The sequence below is a fragment of the Hylobates moloch genome, unplaced genomic scaffold (genome assembly GCF_009828535.3).
Source record: "Hylobates moloch isolate HMO894 unplaced genomic scaffold, HMol_V3 SCAFFOLD_17, whole genome shotgun sequence".
NCBI classification, from domain to species: Eukaryota; Metazoa; Chordata; class Mammalia; order Primates; family Hylobatidae; genus Hylobates; species Hylobates moloch.
Window position 1 is genome coordinate 75,173,368 of NW_026652292.1, and position 13,485 is coordinate 75,186,852.

The 13,485-nt window shown below is 39.3% G+C and overlaps 1 protein-coding gene and 1 long non-coding RNA gene across 2 annotated transcripts in view; one reads left to right on the top strand and one right to left on the bottom strand.

The window, feature by feature from the left end:
• Positions 1 to 13,485, top strand: part of ZNF518B (zinc finger protein 518B) — a 121,017-nt gene that overhangs the window by 55,698 nt on the left and 51,834 nt on the right. The window lies entirely within an intron of this gene.
• LOC131381652 (uncharacterized) overlaps positions 1 to 13,485 on the bottom strand; it is a 95,591-nt gene that overhangs the window by 6,162 nt on the left and 75,944 nt on the right. The window contains exon 2 of the long non-coding RNA XR_009210529.1: positions 779 to 933. This is a non-coding gene — a long non-coding RNA (uncharacterized LOC131381652). The remainder of the gene's footprint in view (positions 1 to 778; positions 934 to 13,485) is intronic.

Below are 13,485 nucleotides of genomic sequence, written 5' to 3' on the forward strand. Positions count from 1 at the left end.
TGAAAGTCACCCGGAGTGCCAGGGGAGACATGAATTAACTTCACAGTAGTGACAGGAAACTCAAAGTCGAGTGCAGTATGAAAGTCGCAGAGGCAGTAAGTGGCTGACCCAGAACCCAGGTGTTCTGGGTTCAGTGTTAGCACATCACACCTCTGTGAATTAAAGGAGTTTTAAAGATGATGGGGATGTTTATTTCAATCTTCCTCCTACATGAGAAACTCTTGTCCACTGGGCCACGCCCCTGTCCAGCCTTCCGCCCTACCTCCCGTTGTATGTTCTATGTTGCTATGCTATCTCAAAACAACTATTCTAAAGCTAGTTTAATGACAATAGGTGTATTCAAGCAGAAAATATAAAGGAGGGAGAAATTAAGTCCTGTGATATCAGTCTCTCTAGGCATTAACCCAACAGGATTATTTTTTGAGAGCTTTTATGAAATCAATTCTATTTGTCTATTGGTAATTTAGCAATATCCTTTTGCACTTTTAAGTGTTTGCTCTAGGAGTGACACTATCCTTAACTTTTTACAATCTACTTAGAGTTGATATTTAGGCCCATTACAAAATATGTAGAAATCTTGTAAATATGTATTCATTTATCCACCACTATCTTTTTTTGCTATATTTATCATGTGTATAATATCAACGTACATTATAAACCTCATAGGACAATAATAATCTTTGCTTTAAAGAGTACTGTGTATTTTAAAGAAAGAGGAAAAGGTCTTTACCATTTAGTTGTCAATTAAGAATAACAATTTAATTACCCATATACTTACCATTTCCAATGATGCCATTCCTTCCTGAAGATTCAAGTTTTCCTCTGGTATTCTTTCCCTTCAACCTGAAGAAACTATGCTGGCATTTCTTGTAGTGTGGGGATGCTGACAACAAATTCTCAGTTCTCTTTTATCCGATAATGTCCTTATTTCATCTGGAAGGACAATTTTGCTAGATATGGAATTCTGGATTGACAGTTGTTTTTTCAACACTTTAAAACACTGTTTACTTCTCTTTTGGCCCCCATAGTTTCTGATTAGAAGTTGGTAGTAGTTATAATTATTGCTCCCTATATATTGCATGTTTTTCTCTGTATGATTACAACATCTATCCTTGGCGTTCCCCAGTCTAAGATGTGCCTCACCATGATTTTCATGTGTTTATCCTACTTGGAGTTTGCTGAGCTTCTTAGATCTGTACATTTATATCTTTCCCTAAATTTGAAAATGTTTCTGTTGTCATTTCTTCAAATATTTTTACCTGCAATTCTCTGTTCTTTCTCTTTAGGGACTCCTGTTACCTAGATATTAGCTTTTTCAATATTGTTCCACAAGTTCCCGAGGCTCTTCATTTTTCCAATATTTTTCCCTGTTCTTCAGATTGGATAAATTCTATCATTTCTATCCTAGAAGCTATCAACTCTTATTGCTTATAGGAGTTTTCTTTTTCTCTGGAAGCTTTACCATGTCTTTAATTCTAGGGAAAAGTCTTGACCCCTTGACCCATCACGGGCCCAGGCCATTATGCTGCTGCCAGGAGCTATTTCCAAAGACCTCATTGACTAATATCAGGAGAAAACCAAACCAAGTACCAAATTAATACATAGCAGAAGCTATTCACAAACTTAAAGATGACCTACAAGTTCATTCTCAAGGAGATCACAGTGATGACTGCAGCAGTTTCCCAATTACAGAGCCTCTCAAGTGCCTTATTTCCACTGGGCAGTGAAAAAACCTTGAGTTTGCATAATCTAGTATACTTGCCACCTCTTCATTTAAATGGTCGCTTTACCTAGCTCAGTTGCTGCTTTGATAACTCAGTGAATTCTCACTCTTACAGAGTTTGACCTCTTCTTGAAGTTTTCCAAAAGAGAATTTGAAGACTCCAGTGAAACTTCCATAAGATCCTGGTGATGGGGATGGGAGACACAAGATCTTTGCACCTCCATGGTCTTGTTCTGGATTCTCCCTTTACAGCATAGTAGTAGGACTGGGCTGCCCCCCCCGGACTCAGAAGAGTGATTCATCCAATTTAGATTTGGGGGAGGATATATGGTTCCAGAAATTTTCTGTTTGAAGGCCCCTGTAACTAATGGCATTCCACTTCTCATTGAGCCTCTGTCAGTCCACTTTCTAAGCATTTTAGTGCCCCATTATGGCCAGGCATTCTCTCAAGCTGACCCATTTCCTACCTTTAGCCGTCACTTAGCATTGTATGAGAAGTAGGTGCATGTGATGTTTCTTCTAGTGTTTATAGCCTATGCTAGAACTCTTATGGAGGCAAGTCACTTCTAGTGGTCCTCCTTTTGGTCCCTGATCAATTTGGCCCAGTTATTCTCCACTGCCCCTGAGTCCACGTATATTCTTACTTCAGGCCACTTATCTCTTTAACCAGGTATATCACCCAATTCTCTGCCCCACTGTTTTTCACGCCACCTCTGAGCAGGGGTCTTAGGGCTGCAGAAGTCTATTTGTCATTTATACCCACATACCAAGCCAACTTATCCAAAGCCTGAGCTTTTTCTTCGTCTATTAGCTGGTTACAGGGAATCCCTCCCCACCCCAGCCCCAGAGAGCTGTATGAGCTACTCTAAGGAATTATACTGGAAGGAGAACTCCTGACCCTGCCTCATCAGCAAACTGTGGTTGCTATTCCACATTCTCCAGAGTCAATATGAAATGTGGCCTATCAAAGTCTTGTGAGCCTGGATGTAAGAGAATCTAACAAGACCCCTAGAGATCATAGCAGGCTACATGGTCATTTCAAGTACCACGATGCCATGTACCATGCTCAGTTTCTACCAGCACGTGGGCCTAGAGCAACTCATGCATTGGCATAAAAGGCAAGCACTGGGGATGGATTCAGGTACTATTAGTTTACATCTGTATGCCTTCAAATAAAACTAACGCAATAACCAGAACATAACACAGGTGAGGTAGAGTGACTGAAGTAGCTAAGTAGTTTCTGGTCCATAGGATTACTAAAGTTAGAACTCAGGGATTGGGTTAAATAACATTAAATAAGGCTGAGAGAAATAGTGAGCTAGAAGATGGAGCTGAAGAAATTGCAGTGTAAAGACAGATGGAAACAGAAAAGAGATTGGGAAACACAGAAGACTGAGTAAGAATGTCTTTAAATGTCTATTTGGAGTTAGAGAAAAACAGCTTAAAACACAGGGCAAAGGAAATAGTATTTGAGGCTGAAGAGATAATTATCGAAAATTAGCAAAACTAAAGAAAAACAAAACACCAATCCGGACTTGTGAAGCTTAACCAAATCTCAAGTCAAATAAAAAAAATAGAAATTAGCGGGCTGGGCACAGTGGTTCATGCCTGTAATCCCAGCACTTTGGAAGGCCAAGGTGGGTGGATCATGAGGTCAGGAGTTCAAAACCAGCCTGACCAACATGGTGAAACCCCATCTCTACTAAAAATACAAAAATCAGCCAGGCATGGTGGTGTGTGCCTGTAATCCCAGCTACTCAGGAGGCTGAGGCAGGAGAATTGCTTGAACTTCGGAGGCAGAGGTTGCAGTGAGCCGAGATCATGCCACTGCACTCCAGCCTGAGCAACAGAGTGAGACTCCATCTCAAGAAAAAAAAAAAAAAAAAGAAATTAGCTACCAAGACACATCCTAATGAAACTGTAAAGACAAAGGCATGATCTTGAAAGCAGCCAGAGAGTAAATCATTCTTACTTAGGAAATATAAGTTGGCAGTTGAGTAACAGGAACAATGAAAGCTACAAAGCAGTAAAATTATATCTTTAAAGTGATGAGGAAAATTTATAATACAGTCATGCATCATATCATGACAATTCAGTTTATGATGGACTGCATTTACAATAGCAATCCCATGATTATAATGGAGCTGTCAACTTCCTGTCACCTGGTGACATCATAGCCATCATAATGTAGTACAATGCATTACTTTTCTGTTTGTGATGGTGTCGGTCTAAACAAATGTGCACCGACAGTTGTATAAATGTATAGCACATGTGATAATGTACAATACATAATACTTTATATAATAAATGACAGTTACCAGTTTTTTACTATACTATTATTGCTAAAGTATACTCCTACTTATAAATAGTAGACTGTGAAACAGTCTAGGCAGGTCCTTCAGGAGCTATTCCAGAAGAAAACATTGTTACAGGAGATGAAAGATCCATGTGTGTTATTGCCCCTGAAGACCTTCCAGTGGGACAAAATGTGGAGGTAAAAGATAATGTTATTGATGATCATGACTGTGTAGGCCAAGGCTAATGTGTGTTTCTCTTTGACTTGAACAAGAACATTTTACCAAGTAAAATTAAAAAAATGGAAAAATGCTTATAGAATAAGGATATAAAGAAAATACTTTTGTATAGCCATACACGGTGTTTTAAGCTAAGTGCTTTTTTATTTTTGAGACAGGGTCTCACTCTGTCACCCAGGCTGGAGTACAGTGGCTCAGTCTCAGCTCACTGCAACCTCTGCCTCCCAGGTTCAAGCAATTCTTCTGCCTCAGCCTCCCAAGTAGCTGGGATTACAGGCATGTGCGACTACACCCAGCTAATTTTTGTATTTTTTAGTAGAGACTGGGTTTCACCATGTTGGCCAGGCTGGTTTCGAATTCCTGACCTCAAGTGATCCACCCAGCTTGGCCTCCCAAAGTGCTGCGATTACAGACCTGAGCCACTGCGCCGGGCTAAGCTAAGTGTTATTATAAAACAGTAAAAGAAATTTTTAAAAATTAAAAATTTACAGAATAAAAAATTACAGAAAACTGTGGCTAATTATTGAAAAATATTTACAAATTTAGTGTAGCCTAAGTGTAGAGTGTTTGTAAAACCTATAGTAGTATACACTAATGTCCTCGGCCTTCACATTCACTCACCACTGACTCACACAGATCAACTTCTAGTCCCTGCAGGCTCCATTCATGGCAAGTGCCCTATACAGGTGCACCATTATACTTTGTTTTTGCTGCTCCTTTTCTACATGTTTAGATACACAAATGTTTATTGTTGCGTTAAAATTGTCTACAGTATTCAGTACAGTAACCTCCTATATAGGTTTGTAGCCTAGGAGCAATAGGCCATACCCCACAGCCTAGGTCTATAGTAGGCTATACCATCCAGGTTTTAGTATGCTCTATAATGTTTGCCCAACAGTGAAATTGCCAAATGACACATCTCTCAAAACATACCCAAACTGATAAGCAATGTAGGATTGAAAAATTTTTTAGACAAAAAGAATTTATGACCAACATAACCTCCCTAGGACAAATTCTAAAGGATACACCTCAAAAAAAAATAGTGACAGAAGAATGGGCTGTAATGCAAGCAATCATATTGGTAACAATTGACCATGTAAAATAACAAAAATGATTTATCTGTGGTGTTTTTTAAAAGTGAAATAATGAGAATACGTTTACTATATTATAGAAATCAGGGAGTGATTGGAGTTAAGATGTTCCATATGCCTTTATGTTCCAGAGGAAGATAAAAGTAATAATTGACTTTAGAGATGTTCATTTAAATAGGCATATTAACATTTCTGGGATGAAATAATTAAAATAGAATATCATGCTCTTGGTAGAGAGAATACAATAGTCTGTAAAGAAAAAGGCATCAAGAGAGGGAAACTAAAAATAATTGAGACAAATATAAAGCACAATAAGATAGGAGTAATAGTGGATCACAACAAATATGAAGGAAGTAAAATCTCTAAACAAGGATTCTTAGACTTGTTTTAAAATAAAATTTGTCACTTATAAGAGATTCACCTAAAACAGAAAGGCACGGTAAAAAGTAAAAAGATTGAAAAAGAGATTCTAGGCAGATGCTAACTTGAAAATGCTGAAATATCATTTCCCCACCTCCCTCCATCTCACACAAATAGACTTAAATTAAAAAGCATTTAACAGGGAAATCTTCATAAAATTATTTCTGTCATTATGGATTTATCACATCTGGGAGAAAAATCCACATATGTACAGAATTTACTGGCATCACATGTGGCTAGAAATGTTAATGTGCCTATTTAAATGAACATCTCTAAAGTCAATTATTACTTTTATCTTCCTCTGGAACATAAAGGCATATGGAACATCTTAACTCCAATCACTCCCTGATTTCTATAATATAGTAAACCTATTCTCATTATTTCACTTTTAAAAAACACCACAGAAAAATCATTTTTGTTATTTATAAACATTTTGTTATTTATAAATCATTTTGTGATCACACAGTAACATGCCCCTACAGGGGACTCCCCTCCACACCCCAACCTTCCCCTGTTCCCTGCAAAAATGCTTTTGGCTTAGCATGCATCAACCACTTGGAAATAGCAAGATAGGGAATGAGGATCAATGTTGTGAGCTTTAACTCAAGAAGAAAGATGAGAATCCACTGGAATCATGAAGAACACCCCAGATCCCAGAGAGGACAATATGGGCAAATAACTCTCATGATGGTGTCTGGTTGGTAAAAGTGAGTGAAGCCCCAGTACATGAGAAAGGCAGTGAACCTTCCTTTAACTTTCCCCTGCCGAGCCAAGCAACCCAGGCCAAGGGAGAGCACTTTGTTTCTCCCAAGCCCTAGAGCTAACTAGGGGAGAGGCTTGCAGGCACTGAGAGGGCAAGACACTGGGAAAAAATTGCAGGCATTTTCCCAGACCAGGGACTGACAGCAGAACGCCATTTTAACCCAGGCACATATAAAGTCTGTCATTCTTTAGTGACATGGCAATGTGGCCATGCAGGCATTTTAGTCTCAGGCCAAAGACTCGAGCATTTGCACTGGAGCAGGTTAGTGGCTTCTAACGCCAGAATGGTGGAAAGCACCTCATCAGTAAGTGCCTGAATGGTGCTTTCCTGTTGTAGGTCTTGGGCAGCGATGGGGGTCCTAAGAGCCGGGGGCGGGGGGCGGAGAGGGGCTGGCTCTTCCCAGTCCCCGCATCGTGGGGGGTGCCTCACCCCCTTGCGATGGGGGTCCTAGGAGCCAGGGGGGCAGAGGGGCTGGCTCCGAGTCCCCGCATCGCGGGGGGTGTGTTCAACCGCTGCGATATTGGGAGTAATATCCTCCTCTCCCCCTGAATAGAAGAAACATTATCACAGGCGGATGTGCACCCCTTGCGATATTGGAAGTAACATCATTTTCTCCCCCTCGGGATATTCGGCACAATATCACAGTGGGTGTGTACAGCCCCTGCGACATTGCCGCTAGTATCTTCCTCTCCCTCGCAGGATATAAGGAACAATGTCACAAGGGGGTGTACACCCCCTGCGATATTGGGCGTAATATCTTCCTCTCCCCCACTGCCTATTAGGAAGAATGTCACAGAAGGGGTGTACACCGCCTGCTGTATTGGGAGTGATATCATCCTCTCCGTCCCTGGATATTAGGAACAATATCCTAGGGAGTGTACACCTCCTGCAATATTCAGACTAATATCATCTTCTCGCCCCCTGGATATTAGGATCAGTATCACAGGGGTGGTGTCCACCCCCGGCGAAATTGGAAGAAATATCATCCTCTCCACCTTTGGATGTTAGGGACAGTATCACGGGGGAGGTCTCCACCCCCTGCGATATTGGGAGTCATATCATCCGCTCCCCCCCAGGATATTAGGAACAAGATGACCGAAGGGATGTACACCCACTGCGATATTTTCCATAATGTCATCCTCTACCCCCTGGCTGTTAGGAGTAACATCATAGAGGGGTGTACACTTTCTGCGCTATTGGGAGTAATATCCTCTCCCCCACGGATATTGGGAACAGTTATATTAGTTATTAATATTGACAAATATAACAATAGTAATCATCGATATTAATAATTACAGTAGAGACAGTAAAACAATACGGATTAAAAATATTAACGATTACTATTAATAGCAATATCGCTATTAATAATGAAATAATATCAGTAATTGTTAAATCAATCATAAGTGATGTTGGCAATAAAACAACAATTAATATTAAGATTAATAACTATTATTAAAAATGATATTAATAGTAATAATTTTAATCATGCATAATCATATCTTTAAAATAATCACTAATGATTAACATTATACTATTAATATTTCCATTGATAATTATTAAGACTGATGTTGAATAATTAATAATATTACTCCTAATACCACAGGGGGTGTACACCTACCTGTGATATTGTTCCTAATATCCAGGGATGGAGAGCATGATGTTAGTTTTAATATCGCAGTAGGTGTACACTCACCCTGTGACACTGATCCTAATATCCAGGGGGTACAGTATGACATGACTGCCAACATAGCAATGAATGTACAGCCACCCGGCGATATTGCTCCTAATATTCACGGAAGAAGCGTATGATATTACTCCCAATATCGCAGGGAGTGTACACCTCTTCTGTGATATTGTTCCTAGTATCCCAAGGGGGAGAGGATGAAAATAATTCCAGCATCGCAGGCTGTGTTCACCCACCCTGTGATATTGTTATTAATATCCTGAAAGGGAGAGGATGATATTACTCCCCATAATAGATAGATATTACTCCCCATAATAGAGCAGGAGGTGTACACCCACCCTGTGATATTCTTCCTAATATTCAGAGGCCGAGAGGTTGATATTACTCCCAATATCGCAGGAAGTGTACACCCCATGTGAGATGGTCCTTAATAATAGTCCAAGACGGAGGGGGTGATATGACTACATATATCGCAGAAAGTGTACACCCCCCAGGGATATTGTTCCCATGATCCTGGAGGGAAGAGGATGATATTACTTTAAATATCACAGAAGGTGTGGACACGCCCCCACTGATATTGTTTGTAATTGCAACATGGGAGAGGAGGATATGACACCAAATATCGCAAGGAGTAGAAACACCCCTGTGATACTGTTCTTAATCTTCAGGGAGGAAGAGGATGATATTACTCCCAATACAGACAGGTGTACACCCGTCTGTGAAATAGTTCATAATTTCCAGAGGGGGAGATGATATTACCGACAATATGGTAAACAGGCTGTGAGTCCACCACGGATCCTAAAAACCGGGGGGGCGGGGAGGGGCTGGCTCTTACTCCCCGTATCGCAGGGGGTGCCTCACCTATGCCATCCCACCTCTCTATGCAGAGGTTGTGGTATAGTGGGGCCTTCTATAATCTATGCCCAGGCAGATCTTTAGGCCTCCCTGGGGTACCCTTCTCCTGGATTAGCAGTTTAGGCTGCCCTTCCTACCTGTACAGAAAACTTGAGGCTGAGAAGTTTCCCAATTCCATGCCTAGACACACATCTGGGCACTTGGTGGCCACCCAATGGACTCTCCCTTGTGCTGATGCTGGCCACTGGAGGACCTATAGGTAGTCCAGCCTCACCTTCTTGTCTGGTTCCACGCATCTTGCCTCCAACCCTCCCAAGTCTGATCAGAAGGCTCAGGCCACTGTGTACTCTACACACCAGCCCATTGTCCAAGGCAACAGAGTTCTCCCAGCAAAAGGGGATCAAGTATATACCCAGCTATGTTAGCTGCAGTTGGCTCTTACCCATAAGCATCTTCTCCTGACTTGTAGGTCAAACTGCACAGCCTAATATAAAACCTGCTGACCCAAGTGCACAGGTCTATAGAAGCAAAGCCAAAGGACCCTACTCAACATTCTCTTCAGTCACATCCTCTAAGTGAGGGTAGGAAAGAGAAAAAGGAAAAATAATCTTATAGGTTAAGAAATTAAAATTTAAAAATCTTACCTGCATGAAAATAGTTGCAAAAATTACAAGTGCTAGCATCTCCAGATGAGATGGAACCAGCACAAGAATTCTTGCATGATGAAAAGCCTAAATGTAGTGACACAAAAAGTCTAAATGTAGTGATCACACTAGCTCTCTCCAGCAATGGTCCCTAACGAAAATGGAAACTCAGAAATGACAGATTAGGAACTCAAAGTATGGATTGCATGGCAGCTCAACGACATCCAAGACAAGATTGAAAATCAACACAAAGAAACTTCTAAAGCAATCCAAGAAATGAAGGAAAAGAAACATCTTAAGAAATCAATCAGAACTTCTGGAATTGAAAAACCTCACTTGAGGTATTTCAAAATACAATTGAAAGCTTTGTCAATAGACTGGACCGAGCACAAGAAAAAATTTAAGAGCTCGAAGACCAATCTTTTGAACTAACCTTGTCAGGCAAAAATTTAAAAAAGAATTTTTAAAAATGAACAAATTCTGAGAAATACAAGATTATATAAAGCAACCAAACCTACAAATTATGGCATTCCTGAGAGAGAAGGAGAAAAATAATCTGGAAAACACTTAAGAAAATTTCTCTAATCTGCTACAGAGGTAGACATCCAGACAAAAGAAATGCAGAGAACAGCTGCAAGGTACCATACAAAATGAACATCACCAAGGCATATAGTCACCAGACTGTTTAAGGCCAATGCTAAAGAAAAAATCTTAAAAGCAGCTAGATAAAAGGTCACATGATGTACAAAGGGAGCCCCATCATGTTAACAGTGGACTCTTCAGCAGAAACTTTACAAGCCAGGAGAGATTGGGGGCCAATTGTAGTATTCTTAAGGAGAGGAAATTTTGACCAAGAATTTCATATCCTGCCAAACTAAAGCTTCATAAGCAAAGGAGAAATAAAATCTTTTCCAGACAAGCAAGTGCTAAGGGAATTCATTACAGCTGAACCAGCCTTACAAAAGATCCTTAAGGGAGTTCTAAACATGAAAAAGAATGAATGATACCTGCTACCACTAAAAGACAAAGTACGTAACCCACAGACCCTAAAAAGGAAACACACAATAGAAACTACAAAACAACCAGCTAACAACCTTCATGATAGAATCAAAACTTCATGTCAATATTAACTTTTAATGTAAACAGTCTAAATGCCCCATTTAAAAAGGCACAGAGTTGCAAGTTGGATAAAAAACCAAGACCCATTCAACTTCTGTCTTCAACAGACCTACCTCACACATAATGAAGCCCATAGGCTCAAAGTAAAAAGTTGGAGAAGGAAAACAGAGAGCAGGGGTCACTATGATATCAGATAAAACAGACTTTAAACCAACAACAGTGAAAAAGGACAAAGGCAGGCATTATATATCAATAAAGGGTTCAATTGAACAAGAAAAATATTCCAAATAGAACTATTCCAAATATGTATACCCAATGTTGGAGCACCCAGATTCAGAAAACAAGTGCTTCTAGACCTATGAAAAGACTTAGACAGCAACATAACAGTGGGGGACTTTGACATCTCACTGACAGATCACTGAAGCAGAACACTAATCAATAAATTTTGGACTTAAACTCTGCACTTAACCAATTGCTCCTAATGGACATCTACAGAATATGCCATCCATCAACCAAATATACACTCTTCTTATATGCACCTAGAACACATTCGAAGATTGGCCACATGTTAACCATAAAGCAAGTCTCAAATTAAAAAAAAAAGAAACACCAAATATACTCTTGGATCACAGTGGAATAAACAGAAATACCAAGAAGAGCTCTCAAACACTACACTATTACATAGAAATATAAATAACTTGCTCCTGAATAACTTTTGGTAAACAACAAAGGCATAAATTTAAAAGTTATGTGTAATAAATGAAAACAGACAAAACATACCCAAAATCTCCGGAATGCATCACCGTGTTAAAAGCAAAGTTTACAGTGCTAAATGCCTAACTCGAAAAGTTATAAAGATCTCAAATTAACATCACACTTGGAGAAACTAGAAAAACAAGAACAAACTAACCCCAAAGCTAGCAGAATAACTAAAATTAGGTCAGAACAAAACAAAATTGAGAACCAAAAATCTGATCAATGAAACCTAAAGTTGGCTTTTTTGAAAGGATAAACAAGATCGATAGACTGCTAGCAAGATTAACAAAGAAAAAGATACAAATAAGCACAATCAGAAATGACAAAGTTTGCACTACAACTGATCCAACAGAAATACAAAAGATCCTCAGAGACTATCATGAACACCTCTATGCATACAACTTAATCTAGAGGAAACCGGCCAGGCGCGGTGGATCATGTCTGTAATCTCAGCACTTTGGGAGGCTGAGGCGGGCAGATCACGAGGTCAGGAGATCGAAACCATCCTGGCCAACACAGTGAAACCCCGTCTCTACTAAAAATACCAAAAAAAAAAAAAAAAAAAAAATTAGCCGGGCATGGTGGCGGGCGTCTGTTGACCCAGCTATACGGGAGGCTGAGGCAGGAGAACAGCGTGAACCCAGGAGGTGAAGCTTGCAGTGAGCCGAGATGGCGCCATTGCACTTCAGCTTGGGTGACAGAGCAAGACTCCATCTAAAAAAAAAAAAAAAAACAAGGGACATCTAGAGGAAACTGATACATTCCTGGAAACATACAACCTCCCAAGATAGATTGAGAAAGAAATTGAAGCCCTGAACAGACCAAGAGCATTCTGAAATTAAGTCAATAATCTACAAACCTACCAACCAAAAAAGACAGCAGACCAGAAGGATTCACAGCTAAATTCACATCTAAATTCTACTAGACATACAAAGAAGAGCTGGACCCAATTCTATTAAAACTATTCCAAAAAATCGAAGAGGAGGTACTCCTCCCTAATTCAATCTATAAAACACCACTCTGATACCAAAATGTGGCAAAGATGCAACAAAAAGAGAAAACTGCATGCCAATATCCCTGATGAAAATAGGTGCAAAAAATCTCAATGAAATGCTAGCTAACGAAAATCAACAACACATTAAATGTATCATTCATCATTACTAAGTGGGATTTATTCCAAGGATGCAAGGATGTTACAACATATGCAAATCAATATGATATATCAACAGAATGGATAAAAATCCTATGATCATTTCAACTGATGCTGAAAAAGCATTTGATAAAATTCAACATTCCTTCATGATAAAATCCATCAATAAACTGGTTATAGAAGGAACATACCTCAGTATTATAAAGGCAATATATGACACATCCACAGTATTATACTGAACAGGAAAAAAAAAAAAGTCTTTCCTCTCAGATCAGGAACAAGACAAGGATGCCTACTTCTACCATTGTTAACATAATACTGGAAGTCCCAGCTAGACAATCAGACAAGAGAAAGAAATAGGGGCAGCCAAATTGGAACAGAAGTTAAATTATCCTTGTTTACAGATCATATGATCTTATATTTAAAAAAACCTTAAGACTCCACCAAAAAACTATTAGCGCTTATAATTAAATTCAGCAAAGTTGGAGCATACAAAAATGAACATACAAAAATTAGTAGCATTTCTATATAACAACAGTGAACAATTGGAAAAAATCAATAAAGTAATTCTATTTACAATAGCTAGAAATAAAATACCTGGGAATAAACTTAACTAAAGAAGTAAAAAATTTCTACACTGAAAACTATAAAACATTGATTCAAGAAATTGAAGAGGACATGAAAAATGCAAAGACATTGCATGTTCATGGATTGGAAGAATGAATATTGCCAAAATGTCCATATTA